This window comes from Heterodontus francisci, chromosome 7 (assembly GCF_036365525.1).
Source record: "Heterodontus francisci isolate sHetFra1 chromosome 7, sHetFra1.hap1, whole genome shotgun sequence".
NCBI lineage: Eukaryota > Metazoa > Chordata > Chondrichthyes > Heterodontiformes > Heterodontidae > Heterodontus > Heterodontus francisci.
The window spans coordinates 19,829,399-19,845,106 of record NC_090377.1 but is presented as its reverse complement, the minus strand read 5'-3'; the positions used below and the strand labels follow the sequence as shown (position 1 = coordinate 19,845,106).

The window sequence follows — 15,708 nt, the reverse complement described above, 5'->3', positions numbered from 1 at the left end:
TTCGCTGCCATAGAGCAAGGTACTGAGGACACAGGCTTGATACACTCGGACTTTTGTGTTCCGTGTCAGTGCGCCATTTTCCCACACTCTCTTGGCCAGTCTGGACATAGCAGTGGAAGCCTTTCCCATGCGCTTGTTGATTTCTGCATCTAGAGACAGGTTACTGGTGATAGTTGAGCCTCGGTAGGTGAACTCTTGAACCACTTCCAGAGCGTGGTCACCAATATTGATGGATGGAGCATTTCTGACGTCCTGCCCCATGATGTTCATTTTCTTGAGGCTGATGGTTAGGTCAAATTCATTGCAGGCAGCCGCAAACCTGTCGATGAGATTCTGCAGACACTCTTCAGTGTGAGAAGTTAAAGCAGCAGCGTGAGCAAAGAGGAGTTCCCTGATGAGGACTTTCCGTACTTTGGACTTCGCTCTTAGATGGGCAAGGTTGAACAACCTGCCACCTGATCCTGTGTGGAGGAAAACTCATTCTTCAGAAGACTTGAACGCATGTGAAAGCAGCAGGGAGAAGAACATCCCAAAGAGTGTGGGTGCGAGAACACAGCCCTGTTTCACGCCACTCAGGATAGGAAAGGGGTCTGATGAGGTGCCGCCATGTTGAATTGTGCCTTTCATATTGTCATGGAATGAGGTGATGATACTTAGTAGCTTTGGTGGACATCCAATCTTTTCTAGTAGTCTGCTGACGAGGTCAAAGGCTTTGGTGGGATCAATGAAAGAAACGTAGAGGGGCATCTGTTGTTCATGGCATTTCTCCTGTAGCTGGCGAAGGGAGAACAGCATGTCAATGGTGGATCTCTCTGCTCGAAAGCCACACTGTGCATAGATGTAAAGTATTTGGTCGAAGGGTTAGAGGAGAATTCCATCCCTCTCCCTGGCAACTGTCTGAGGCTGAACCAGACTGCTCACAACCTCAGTGTCATATTTGACACCATGATGAGCTTTCAACCACATTATCCATGGCGTCACAAAGACCGCCTATTCCACCTCCATAGCATCGCCCGTCTGCCCTTGCCTCAGCTCTTCTGCTGCTGCAACCTTCTACTGCATTCCAAGGTCCAAGTCACGATATATATATATATTTAAAAAAGCACTGGGCCCAGCACTGACCCTTGGGGAACACCAGTGTCTGCCATCCTCCAGTCTGAAATTGAATCATTTACTACAACTTGCTGTTTTCTTCCTGAAGCCAATTTTTTATCCACCTGGACACTGACCCTCCTATTCCATGAGCTTCAATTTTGTTAACCAGCCTTTTATGCAGTACCTTATCAAATTCTTTCTTAAACTCCATATAAACAAAATCCACCCTTCCCTTCATCGACCTTCTCTGTTACTTCATCAAAAAATTCAATTAGATTTGTAAAGTATGATTTGCCCTTTCCAAATCTATGCCAGCTACCCGTACTTAACTGGAACCTCTTTAATTGTCCATTGATATTTTCATTACCCCACCCCCCCCCCAACTGATGTAAAACTAACTGGCCTGCAGTTGCTCGGACTGGCCTTATAACCTTTCTTGCTTAAGGGTGTCACATATGCCACTGTCCAATCCTCTGACACCTCCCCCATATCCAGGGAAAATTGGAAGATTATGGAAAGCCCTTCTGCTTTATCCATCCCCATTTCCTTTAGCAACCTGAGTTGCAAGCCATTTGGACCAGGTGACTTATCTACCCCCAAGCATAGCCAACCTTTCCAGTGCATCCTGCCTATCAATTTTTATCCTCGCCATTGCCTCTACTCTCTCTGCTTCCATTGATATTTTGTCAGCCTCCATTTCCTTAGTAAACACTGATACAAAGTACTCATTAAGTATATTAGCCTTGCCCTGCACCCCTAAGGATATATTACCCTCTCTGTTCCTAATAGGCCCCACTACTCTTACTACTCACACTATTTACATACAGGTAGAAGATCTTTGGATTCCCTTTTATGTTTACTGCTATTCTATTCTCATATTCTCTCTTTGCCAGTCTTACTTTCCTCTTCACCTCCCCTCTCAAAATATTGCATATGGCCTAGTTCCCATCTGATGAGTTCACCCGACATGCATCATACACCCTCTTTTATTGTTTCAGCATCTCTATCTCCCTTGTCAACCAAGGAGCCCTGTTCTTGGTTCCCCTACCTTTCACCCTAGTTGGAATTTTGTAGACTGTACCTGAAGCACATTTTCCCTAAAGATAACCCGTCATTCCGATACAGCTCTTCCTGTCAGTTTTTGGTTCCATTCTACCCTGGTAGATCCCTTCTCATCGCATTGAAATTAGCCCTCTTCCAAACTAGACATTCTAGCTTATTTTGTTCCTTGCTTTTTCTGCATTACTAGTCTAAACCTTATGACCACTTTTACCCAAGTGCTTCCTGACCGACACTTGGTCCACTTGGCCCACCTCATTTCCCAGCACCAGATCCAGCAATGCCTCCTTTCTAGTTGGGCTGAGAACATACTGTTCAAGGAAGTTTTCCTGAACACATTTTAGGATTCCACCCCCTCCTTACCCTTTACTCTAAAATTATTCCAATCGATATTTGGGATAATTTAAAATAGAAATACTTTTTACTGTACTTCTTGCTGCGTTTATGATGGTTCCATCATACTGCAGAAATAATGGGCAGGGTTTCTCAGTGGGCTTCAGGATACTGCTGTCAGGCTGAAATGGGGGTCAGAATCTGGCACGGTGTGGGAAACCGTCACTCACCAGTGATTTTCCTAGAATTGATCAATGAATAACCCGAAGGTGGGCTCACTGTCCAATTAAGGATGACGGGTGGGCTCTCGAAGCTGGAGGGTCAATAGGAGGCCCTCCAGCTTGCACGCAGCAGCAGGATGCCATTCAAGATGAAGGTGCCCTCTCTCCAACATTTTCCGCCGGTGGCGGAAGGGGGGATCCCCTCCACAGGGTGACCTGCGGCTTCTGCTGAAGTCAGGCAGGCAGGGAGGGCCTCTTAGCCTGCCTGGAGCATGGGCGCCTGGTCTGTTATTGGGAGGCCACCTCCAGGCATTTGCGGCTCCTGTGGCTTGTGGGGAGCTGGAGGCCAACTGGAAAATCCCATTCGGCTTCCAACAACAGGCCTTGATAGGCTATTAGTTGCTTGCGGCCGGGTAGCCCTGCTGCCCTCTAATCCTACCTCTGGGAAAATGGCGGGGTTGGGATGGAGCCGGGGACCAGCACACAGGTCGGCTGTGTGAAATTCTGCGTCCACCCACCTCCATTCCTGCCCCCCCCCCCCCAATTGGGGCTAAAAATCCAGCTCAATATTTCTTTTCTTCTCCAGGTTAACCTGGCTGTGGGCCCCTTCCAATTGTTTGGTGATATAAAATAACTTGGCACCCTGTTCAATGCTATGTATCGTAAACAGAAAATGTTGAAAATACTCAACAGGTCAGGCAGCATCTGTGATAGAGATGCTGCCTGACCTGCGGAGTACTTCCAGCATTTTCTGTTCATATTTCTGGTTTCCAGCATTCATAGCATTTTGACTCCAATGTTATGTATTATTTTAGCAAAAGTTTCTGGAAGTGTGGTAGCATAGTCACGACAATGTTTATCTACTGATTATATTATCTTCATTCTGCCTGTCAATTTCCTTACTCTCTTCCCCCAGTATCAACAGCAATACCTGTGCCAAAAGTGAACGTGTTAAATGGATCTATTAAGATGTTGTGGTGTGAAGGGCAGTGAGGGGGGGATGGGGTGGTGGCGGGGTGGGGGGTGGGTTGGTGGTGAGAGAGAGGCACAGAGCCCTCTTGCAGCAAAGGAACATTATCTTATCAATTGATGGTGACTGCTGCCAGTAATTGTTGGCTTTGTTGAGGAGTGAAGAGCAGCCAGTTTCAGCCCGAATGTCAAAGAGGAAAGAATAGCCCACTGATAAAATCACACATCGGTGAGCAAATTAAAACGTTGGCTTTTACACAATCAAGTGGAGAATTTACTGCTAAAGTGATGTGAAAGCGCTGTTACTTCTGATTTGCTATTAAGCGACTGAAAGCCAAGCGACATTGCTCATTCAAAAAGTTCTGGTTTGCAAAGAAGAAATAGGTTGTGAAACTGATCCGAGTTGAGGTGTCAGCTTGGCTTGACTGTCAGCACGCTCACGTCTGAATCAGAAGATTACAGATTCAAACCCCACTCCGGCACATAATCTAAGCTGCTACTTTGATGCAGTAGTGAGGGAGTCTTGCATTTTCTTTGTATCACCTAAACCCAGGGTTCACCAGCACAGCGGATCTTCACTTGTTGATCCCAATACTGATCTTGCTCACTGATTCCAATATTGAACAGTCAATGGAGTTCCTCACTCGTTGGTCCTCACTTGGGGTTCTCGTACACTGATCCCAGTACAGATATTGTATCGCCTTCATCGCCCTTGCTTCACGTGGGAGAGTGTCATTGCTCTGGCATCCTCTTTAAAGCTAGCCTTATCCATCTTTTGGATGAGACATTAAACCATGATCCCGTCTGCCTTTTGAAACAAACAAAAGATGCAGCACACTTTGCTGAAGAACAAGATAGAGGTCTCCTGGCCAACATCCCTCAACTATTGATACCAAAATAGACTTACCTGGTCAATCACCTTCTTGCTGCTTGTGGAACTTTGCTGTGTACAAGTTAGCTGCTGTGATTGGCTAGACAATAACACTGGCTACACTTCAGGAGTAATTCATTGGCTCTGAAGTGCTGAGGGACATCTTGAAAAAATGTTATGCAATTGTAAGTTTGTTTGTTCTTAAGATATCGGCAGGGCTCACATTTGCACTGATTTTATGGTTGAAGTTGCATTGATTTAAAGCAAAGTGAGGGTAGCTCTTAAGGGAAGTAACAGTTGGCTCACAAAGTGATTGATTGCCACATTAGCCTGGTTAAGTGCTTGCTATCCTTAACACACACTCAGAATTTTCCAAATGTAGTAAAGTATGCCTAAATAATTCACTGAAAATAATAGAAAAGCAGTCAACATATATTATTCTGGGAGGAAAAAATGACTCATTCCATATCTAATGACTCCGAAACAAAGAAAACATTTGAAGAACCTGAAGGGAATTTGCAACTTCTTCTTAGGCAGTTCCTCGGGACGAGAATCACTTGCTTCCACTCTGGTTCAGTAGGTTCTAATATGGCTATTGATTTCGATGCGCGACCCACAGACTCTACCATGTGTGGGCCAGGTAATGTTTGAAGCATTGAGTAGATGAGTTGCTTTCCGGGATGGGGTGGGGGTGTTGTGTGCTCCTTCCACTGCCTGGACATGGTCTCTGTGTGCTCCTATTGAAGTCTCTCGGTGAGGTGCTCGGTGCCTTCCTGAATGCTCCTTCTCCATTTTGGGTCATCGCAGGCCAGGGATTCACATGAATCAATGAGTAATTTGGATCTCCAGGGATACTTTGAGAATGTCCCTAAAACATTTCCTCTGACCTCCTGGGAGTCTCTGGCCATGACGAAGTTCGGAATACAGCAGTTGTTTCAGGAACCTGGTGTCAGGCTTGCAAATGACATGACCTGCCCAGCGAAGCTGGTTTTAGGTGATTAGCGCTTCAATGTTAGAGATATTGGCTTGGGAGAAGACATTAGACCACCTGTCCTGCCAACAAATTTGCAGGATTTTAGAGATGGCGTTGGTGGTATTTCTCCAATGTCGTAAGGTGCCTGCTGTAGATTATCGAAATCTCCGAAACATATAGGAGCGCAGGGATCACTGTTGCCTGGTAAACCATGAACATAGAACTGGGTTTGAGGCCCTGGTCCCCGAATACACTCTTCCTCAGTCGGCCGGAGGCAAAATTGATACATTGAAGGTGGTAGTGCACTTCATCATCTATGTCCGCCTTCATTGAGAGGAGACACCTGAGATATGGAAAGTGGTCCATGTCTTCCGAGGTGTCTCTGTTCGATCTTGGTCTTGATCAATGGGTAGGGTGATATTGTGCTGCGGGAGCAGATTTGAAGAGGACCTTATTTGTTCATATGTTTAAAGTAAGGCTCTTGTATGCTTCGTTAAGGGGTCAATGATGACTTGGAGCTTAGTCTCCGAGTGAGCACATACTCAAGCGTCATCTCCGTACTGAAACTCAACGACTGAGGTTGGAGTGACCTTAATTTTGGAGTGGAGGGTTGAATACTTTCTAGTCGGTTATCTCCATTCGTGAGGAGTTGCTGAAGGTATGGTGCAGAATTGTGGCGAGGAAGACGGAGAAGAGGGTTGGTACGATGATACAGCTTTGTTTTCCCCCATTCTTCACTGATCTAGAATTTGTGATGGTCCTGTTAGTAAGTATCATGAGTTGCTTATCGTCATGTAGTAGGCAAACTGGCTACTGGCAACACCTATGCAGTCATATTCAGCTGGCCTCAGACACCGGAAACATCAGAGGAATGTATGATGGCATGAAGAGAGCTCTTGGGCCAACCATCAAGAAGATCACCCCCCTCAAATCTAAATCGGGGGACATAATCACTGACCAACGCAAACAGATGGACCGCTGGGTTGAGCACTACCTAGAACTGTACTCCAGGGAGAATGCTGTCACTGAGACTGCCCTCAATGCAGCCCAGCCTCTACCAGTCATGGATGAGCTGGACATACAGCCAACCAAATCGGAACTCAGTGATGCCATTGATTCCCTAGCCAGCGGAAAAGCCCCTGGGAAGGACAGCATTACCCCTGAAATAATCAAGAGTGCCAAGCCTGCTATACTCTCAGCACTACATGAACTGCTATGCCTGTGCTGGGACGAGGGAGCAGTACCCCAGGACATGCGCGATGCCAATATCATCACCCTCTATAAAAACAAAGGTGACCGCGGTGACTGCAACAACTACCGTGGAATCTCCCTGCTCAGCATAGTGGGGAAAGTCTTTGCTCGAGTCGCTCTGAACAGGCTCCAGAAGCTGGCCGAGCGCGTCTACCCTGAGGCACAGTGTGGCTTTCGTGCAGAGAGATCGACTATTGACATGCTGTTCTCCCTTCGTCAGATACAGGAGAAATGCCGTGAACAACAGATGCCCCTCTACATTGCTTTCATTGATCTCACCAAAGCCTTTGACCTCGTCAGCAGACGTGGTCTCTTCAGACTACTAGAAAAGATCGGATGTCCACCAAAGCTACTAAGTATCATCACCTCATTCCATGACAATATGAAAGGCACAATTCAACATGGTGGCTCCTCATCAGAGCCCTTTCCTATCCTGAGTGGTGTGAAACAGGGCTGTGTTCTCGCACCCACACTTTTTGGGATTTTCTTCTCCCTGCTGCTTTCACATGCGTTCAAATCCTCTGAAGAAGGAATTTTCCTCCACACAAGATCAGGGGGCAGGTTGTTCAACCTTGCCCGTCTAAGAGCGAAGTCCAAAGTACGGAAAGTCCTCATCAGAGAACTCCTCTTTGCTGACGATGCTGCTTTAACATCTCACACTGAAGAATGCCTGCAGAGTCTCATCGACAGGTTTGCGTCTGCCTGCAATGAATTTGGCCTAACCATCAGCCTCAAGAAAACGAACATCATGGGGCAGGATGTCAGAAATGCTCCATCCATCAATATTGGCGACCACGCTCTGGAAGTGGTTCAAGAGTTCACCTACCTAGGCTCAACTATCACCAGTAACCTGTCTCTAGATGCAGAAATCAACAAGCGCATGGGTAAGGCTTCCACTGCTATGTCCAGACTGGCCAAGAGAGTGTGGGAAAATGGCGCACTGACACGGAACACAAAAGTCCGAGTGTATCAGGCCTGTGTCCTCAGTACCTTGCTCTACGGCAGCGAGGCCTGGACAACGTATGCCAGCCAAGAGCGACGTCTCAATTCATTCCATCTTCGCTGCCTTCGGAGAATACTTGGCATCAGGTGGCAGGACTATATCTCCAACACAGAAGTCCTTGAAGCGGCCAACACCCCCAGCTTATACACACTACTGAGTCAGCGGCGCTTGAGATGGCTTGGCCATGTGAGCCGCATGGAAGATGGCAGGATCCCCAAAGACACATTGTACAGCGAGCTCGCCACTGGTATCAGACCCACCGGCCGTCCATGTCTCCGTTATAAAGACGTCTGCAAACGCGACATGAAATCGTGTGACATTGATCACAAGTCGTGGGAGTCAGTTGCCAGCATTCGCCAGAGCTGGCGGGCAGCCATAAAGACAGGGCTAAATTGTGGCGAGTCGAAGAGACTTAGTAGTTGGCAGGAAAAAAGACAGAGGCGCAAGGGGAGAGCCAACTGTGCAACAGCCCCAACAAACAAATTTCTCTGCAGCACCTGTGGAAGAGCCTGTCACTCCAGAATTGGCCTTTATAGCCACTCCAGGCGCTGCTTCACAAACCACTGACCACCTCCAGGCGCGTATCCATTGTCTCTCGAGATAAGGAGGCCCAAAAGAAGAAGTAGGCAAAGGATGGTGACAAATTTCTTGAGGGCAGCCAAATAGGATTTTGAGGAGGGCTCTCCATAAACCCTCATGATTGACAGATTCAAAGGCTTTCATGAGGTTGAAAAAGCCTGTGTACAGCGGCTTTTTACCCGAGGTTCCGACGAAGGGTCACTGACCCGAAACGTTAACTCTGCTTCTCTTTCCACAGATGCTGCCAGATCTGCTGAGTGGTTCCAGCATTTCTTGTTTTTATTTCAGATTTCCAGCATCCGCAGCATTTTGCTTCTACACAAGTTAGAGGAGGTCATTCTCACACTGTGAAGTGCTTTGGTCACACCATACCTTGCGTGCTGTGTCTAGTTCTTTTCATCTAGATGCAAAGAAATTAAAGTACTTATAACATTCATGAAAAAAGCCACAGGCTGATTGTTAACATCAGAGGACTGAGGTATGAGGAAAGACTGGAGAAACCTTGAGAGGAGGTGCCTGAGACGTGACCTTCTAGAAGTATACATAAATTTGTAAAAGGTGTGGAAATGGCGCATCCTAAATAATACTTCAGACTAATTCATAAGGGATCAGAGGATACAGATTTAATTTAATTAGATAATTTGGTAAAAGAACCAGGGAGGAGATGTGGTGAAATGGTTTTACGCAGTGAATTGTTACTGTCTGGAATGTACTGCCTGAAAGAGTGTTGGAAGCAGATTCAATAGTAACTTTCAAAAGGCAACTGTATATATAATTTAAAAGGAAAATTTTTCAGTTTCAAAGAGCGAGCATAGGCTCAATGGACCAAATGGCCTGCTTATGTGCTGTATGATTTTATGATCTTGAGTGCATGCTGGAGGTTGGGGCAGGAAGACATGGCCAGGTGGATGTTAAAACTGGCATACCTGGATCAAACCAGCATGAATGTTGAAAATGAACTCCCTTTATAAGAGGGCTGACATCAATGTGCTTGCCTACAGTCTTCTGCAGTGATTGAGGCCAATAATCAACATTGGAATGCCCCTGTCGGTCCTACTTGTAGGCCTCCATTGACGTGGGAGTTGATTTCTTTCTGGCCTCCAGGTCACTGGGCACACTGGCGGTGAGAACGTGGGAACAAGAGTAGGCCATTCAGCCCCATTAGCCAGTTTCCCCATTCAATTTGATCATGGCTGATCAGTATCTTAATTCTATTTACCCATAAGGCTTAATTGCCTTGCCTAACAAAAAATTACCACTTTATGTTTTCAAATTTTCTTTTGACCTAGCTGTGGGGGAGAGGGGGGAAGAGTTCCACTACACTTTGTGAATAAGTGCTTCCGGCATTACCCCTGCATGGCAAAGCTCTAATTTTAAATTTATGCCCACTTTTTTCTGACACCCCACCAGAAGAAATACTTTCTCTTTATCCGCGCTATCCTATCCTTTAATCATCTTAAACGCCTCAATCAGATCACCCCTTAACCTTCTTTATGCAGGTCTCTGCAACCTACCTCATAATTTAATCCTTTTAGCCCCAGAATCATTCTAGTGAATCTACTCTGCATCCCCTCCAAAGCCCAGAGAAATCTGGGTGTTGCCATCCTGCCAGCTTTGTGCCCTTTGCAACATCAGATCATTTGTCACGTGGCTGGAACTTTTGTCTGCCTCTGCCTCCAGCAGGAATTTCCATGAGATCCTCCAATGTTGATTTCCTGCTCCAGCTGGAGTAGAAGAGTAAGGAAGTCCTGCTGCAATTATATAGAGCTGTGGTGCGACCACACTTGGAGTACTGTGCATAGTTTTGGTTTCCTTACCTATGCGTGGATATATTTGCCTTAGTAGGCATGCAACAAAGGTTCACTGGATTGATTCCTGCGTTGACAGGGTTGTGTTATGAGGTGAGATTGAGTGGGCCTGCACTCTCTGGAGTTTAGAAGAATGAGATGTGACCTATTTGGAACGTATAAAATTATTTGAGGACTTGACTGGACAGAGGCCATTTCCCCGGCTGATGGGTCTTGGACTAAGTGTCATAGACTCAGAATAAGGGGATTTAGGACTGAGGTGAGGAGTGTTATGACCAGGTGTGAAAGGTGTCTAGGGGTCTTTTACTATCTTTACCTGGTCTTATTGTAGCAGGGTTTAATTTTAAACACACTGTGTTTTGAGCTCCCCCTTTGTGAATTCTTGTTCACAGCTTTCCAATTGTAAGGCAAAGAAATGAGCACAAACAGGCCTTCTTAGGTTTAAAGAAAAGTGAAATTTATTAAACCTTAAACAAACTCGAATTCGGTTAATGCCTATGGATATATGATGCGTCCACGTTACCATGCACATGCGATACACACATGCAAATAGAGACAGAAAAGAGTAGGAGAAAAATAAAATGTAGAGGTTTGAGGCAGTCTCTAAAGGGGGTTTCTTGTTACTGTTTGTGTTTCCAGCTTGCCGTTGAGTCCTTGATTGCAGACAGCTCTTACTCTTCATTGGGGCCCAGTATTCTTCTTAAACCTCGTTCACAGTAGGAGACTTTTCTCTCTTGGTGTTCATGTGTCTTCAATGGTTTCTGAAGCTGGTGAGAGCTAGATGAGAGCAGACAGGAGAGAGGTCTTTTCAGTCAGGAGCTAACAGTCTTCTGAGTTTCAAACTCTCTGTGACAAGTTCAAAATTCAAACAACTCCAACAGTTAGCCAGCCATGTGATCAAACCGTTCTGACCATGTCTGTTTGTGTATTCGGCCATCTTGGCAGTTAACCTGGAATACTAGCCTTTCCACCTTCAATGTCTGGCAATCAAAAGTCCATTGTGGATTAAATTGGAGCAGGAAGTAGCCCCTTTGTTCTTTGAAGTACTGTCCGTGGATATGCTAATGTCTCTCTTCAGCCAAAGCAAGTTCTTTCTTCACCATCAGCTGTTTAAAATCAATGTTCATTTGGCAAAATTAATTATCCTCATTCTTGGCAGGTGGGGGTTTGCCTGACAGATGAAATTGCTTCACTGAGAGAGTTGTGAATCTTTGGAATTCCCTACCCCAGAGAGCTTTGGATGCTCAGTCGTTGAATATATTAAAGACTGAGGTAGATAGATTTTGGGCACTGAGGAAATCAAGGGAATATTGGGTGTGGATCAATATTGGGATTGGGCGGAGAAGTGAAGTTAGTGTTGAGGATTAGCCAAGATCTTATTGAATGGCCAAGCAGACTTGAGGGGCTGGATGGCTTACTCCTGCTCCTACCTCTTCTGGTCTTATTAAGAAATTGTGCCTCAGTGTCCGAAAAAAATCAGGACCCTAGTAATTAATACTACCGAAAAGAAAGAGGAAAAGGCTGTGTTAAAAACATGATATTAAGACGTTATGTTTTGAAGGCAGGAATTACATGCAGATGTAAGATTCTTAATCAGATATGGTTGTATCTTATAACTTTGCTTCACAAAAGCAAATTTAGAAAACATAAATGGGTAAATGCTTAGAAAGATCCCACTATGACTTTAAACAAGAAACTTTTTAAAGTTGGCAACATATACTGACAATACTAATGAAACATTTGAAATTTTATATGAATATATTTTGTGATAATGTTTGGAGAGAAATTCACACAAAAAGGTTGAGATGAAAGCAAGTGATACTCGTCAGGACTTTGCAGGGTTATGGGGATGGAGCTGGGGAGTGGGACTGATTGAATTGCTCTACAGAGAGCCAGTATAGACTCGATAGGCCAAATGACCTACTTCTGTGCTGTTATGACTCTATGACTTAGAATTTTAAATTGGCATTCTGTATCATGTTCTTATATCTGCACAACATGACTTCTTGGTATCATGTTTTTGACACAGCTTTTTTCTTCTTTCTTTCTATCGGTAGTATTAAATACAAGGGTCCTGAATTTTTTTCGGACACTGGGGCACAATTTCTTAATAAGCCCATAAGAGGTAGGAGCAGGAGTAAACCATACAGCCCCTTAATTAGTGCAATTAGTGATGAATGCATTCATAAGAAATTCTTCTGTCCATTATTTGAATGGAGGTGTTAACCCATTTATATGATTGCATAATGTTTCAGAATGTTTTAACCCGTTCATTACTATTGTCATATTGCACAATTTCAACCCCATATTCTTTCAAATAGAGTGCAGTTAAATTGCTGATATACAATGCATTGCAGTCTCCAGTTAGATTATTTATTAACTGAATAATGAGCAGCTGGAAATAAGAATATAAAATATAAGAAATCGGAGCAGGAGTAGGCCATAGGGCCCCTCGTGCTTGCTCTGCCATTCAATAAGATTATGGCTGATCTGATCTTGGCCTTAACTCCACTTTCCTGCTTGTCCCCCATAACCCTTGACTCCTCTATAGTTCAAAAATGTGTCTCTCAGCCGTGAATACGTTCGGTTGCTCAGCCTCCACAGCTCTCTGGAGTTGAGAATTCCAAAGATTCATGATCCTCTGTGAGAAGAAATTCCTCCTCATCTCCATTTTATGAAAATGGTTCAGGCCCCTTCCAAAATTAAATGGCCCATGCATGCAGTTAGTTAACTGAATCAATTAGTACAATTGAGTGAGCACAGCAGAATCTGAAGCCTCTTTTATGGGTGGGTTAGGAAGGTTCTTCATGAGAGTGAGATAATCTGTGCAAATAGGCTACTTAATAAATAGCTCACTTAACATTCAGGATTTAATAGGTTTCACAATCTGTCTATAGTTAAATACACTTTGAGCAAACATCCTGCGTCAGGCATGGCTGTCATTAGCTTTAATCTTACTGGGATGAGACTAGATATGAAGTATTATCCTCTAATAAGGCAGTTTTCAAATGATTTCCGACTGGATCAAAGTTAAAACAGAAAGGTTGAGAGGAACACTCACTGTAAGTAGTATCAATTGACTTCAGCTAGCTTGGCACCACACTTTGTATGTTTGAATTGAATCCCTCAACTTTTCTCTCTCCCCTTCCCTCAACTTTTCTCTCTCCGCTTCCCTCAACTTTTCTCTCTCCCCTTCCCTCTTTCAAGAACCTCTTCAGAAATCTACCTCTTAAACCAAATTTTAGTTAGCTGTTTTCTCCTATAATCACTCATCCTTGTGATTGTGACTGTGGCTTGCAGCCCTTCTCATACTCCTCACTTACTCCACGGAAAGATAACCACTCTCTTGCTCTTAAACATTTCTCCTCCGCAGGCCCTTCCTCAGTTAAAGCTTCCAGGGAGGCATCAGAGAATCATGAGGCAACCTTTTTGCTCCTCCTGGCTGCCAGAAAGCGGTGTCCACTGGATTCAACACAAAAAATGAAAGCAGGAAATGAAACCACGGCCAAGACCAGCTAGTCCAGGGCCGTCCAACCTTTTCACATCGTGGCCGCATTACAATATTTGTCTTAGTTGGGGGGCCGGTGAGACAATTTCGGAAAGATGAATGCATTAAACATTTACCTTGCTATTGATCAAAAGAAGAACAAATGTGCATTTTTGTGAAGAAGCTTTAAATGAGAAGATTAATTTATTGACTTTGTTACGACCAGGTGAGAAGGAGGTCTAGGGGTTCCCTTTCAGCCTTCACCTGGTCTTACTGTAACAGGATTTAATTTTTAAACACACCATGTTTAAAGCTCCCCCTTGGTGAATCCTTGTTCACCGCTTTCCAATTATAAGGCAAAGAAATGAGCTCAAACAGGCTTTTTTTAGGTTTAAAGAAGAAAAGTGAATTTTATTAAAACTTAAACTCTAATTCAGTTAAAACCTACGGATACACCCTATTCTCCACGCTAACGTGCATTTGCAATACGCACATGCAAATAGAGATGGAAAGAGCAGAAGAAAAGTAAAGTGGAGACATTTGAGGCAATCTATGAAGAGGGATCTTTTGTTACTGTGCTTCGAGCTTTCTGTAGTCCTTGCTTGTAGGTAGATCTTGCTTTTTGTTGGGGCCTAGTATTATTCTTAAACTTTGTTCACTGTAGCAGTCTTTTCTCTCTCGCATTCATGTGTCTTCAGTTGGTTTCAGTTCTGTGAGAAAGAGATGGGAGCAGATAGGAGAGGCTGTGGCAAGCCAGCCACAAGAGGTATTTTCAGTTCAGGAGCAAACAGCTTTCTGCCAGTTCAAAACTCTGTGGCAAGTTCAAATTCTTAGTTCAAAACTCTGCAACAGCCAGTTAGTCATGTGACTAAACTGGTCTGACCACATCTTCTGTGTATTAGGGAGCAGGGACTGGTTCCTTTGTTCCAACACTGTCTGCTAGTATGCAAAAATGTCTTTCTGGCGAGGGGCCTGGCAATTGCTGTGACAACTTCGCAGCAACAATTTTAAGTTTAATGTCCATATGGTGAAATTAATTTGCCTCATTCTTGGCAGGTAAAGGCCTTCATGACAACTTACTTTCTCATTACTATGTTGGATACTGATTTAATGAGATACCTAGCATTTTTCTGCTTGCACAAGTAGTCAATGTCTGCCCGCACACTTCTTGTAGCAATGCGGAGTATTCCAGATAGATGTAAAAAATTATGAGGGGCCTAGATAGAGTAGACAGGAAGGACCTGTTTCCCCTAGTGGAGAGGTCAATTACCAGGGGGCACAGATTTAAGGTGATTGGTAGAAGGATTAGAGGGGACGTAAGGAAAAACTTTGTCATCCAGAGGGTGGTGGATGTCTGGAATTCACTACCCGAATTGGTGGTGGAGGCAGAAACCCTCAACTCATTTAAAAGGTACCTGGACGTGCACCTGAAGTGCTGTAACCTGCAAGGTGACAGATCAGGTGCTGGAAGGCGGGATTGGAATGGGCGGCTAGTTTTTACAGCTGGCGCAGACATGATGGGCTGAATGGCGGCCTCCAGTGCCGTAACTTTTGTATGGTTTCTATGTCCATCTGTCAGGAGTGATCTTGATCACTTTCTCTCCTCTCTCTCTGTCTGACTCTGTCTGACTTTCTCTCTAACTCTCTCTCCCTGTGTTCCCCTTCTCTGTGTTGTTCCCTGTTCTGTGCTGCCCCCTTCTCCCCCTCTTTCTCTCTCTGCCCCCTCTCCACCCTCTTTCTCTCTTTTCCCCTCTCTCTCTCTGTCTCCCTTTCTCTCTGCCTCCTCTCTTTTCACCTGCACTCTCCCTCTTCCCTTTCACACACTCTCTGTCCCCTCTCTCTCTCTCTCTCTGTTTCCCCCCCCCCCTCTCTTTCTGTGACAGTTGCAGGGAGTGGAAGTGTTCAGCACAGCAGCTTTGTGGTTGGTCAGTTTTTTTTTTTAAATCGTACTGTGTTTCACAGCTGACATCAGGAACAGTGGCTTCAGACAGATTCGAGGTTTTCTGGTGGCCCTTTTTTAAAAAAAAGTCAGAAATCCCCAAATCTGTCCGAAGTTCAG

General features: G+C 44.8%; 1 protein-coding gene across 3 annotated transcripts in view; it reads left to right on the top strand.

Moving 5' to 3' along the window:
- LOC137371882 (contactin-associated protein-like 5) overlaps positions 1-15,708 on the top strand; it is a 761,481-nt gene that overhangs the window by 162,584 nt on the left and 583,189 nt on the right. Inside the window, exon 1 of one of the 3 annotated variants that reach the window (XM_068034866.1) lies at positions 13,146-13,224. The exons of the other annotated variants lie outside the window; for them this stretch is intronic. The gene's annotated coding sequence lies outside the window, so the exon portion shown is untranslated. Of the gene's footprint in view, positions 1-13,145; positions 13,225-15,708 lie in introns of those variants that run through there. 3 annotated transcript variants of the gene reach the window in all.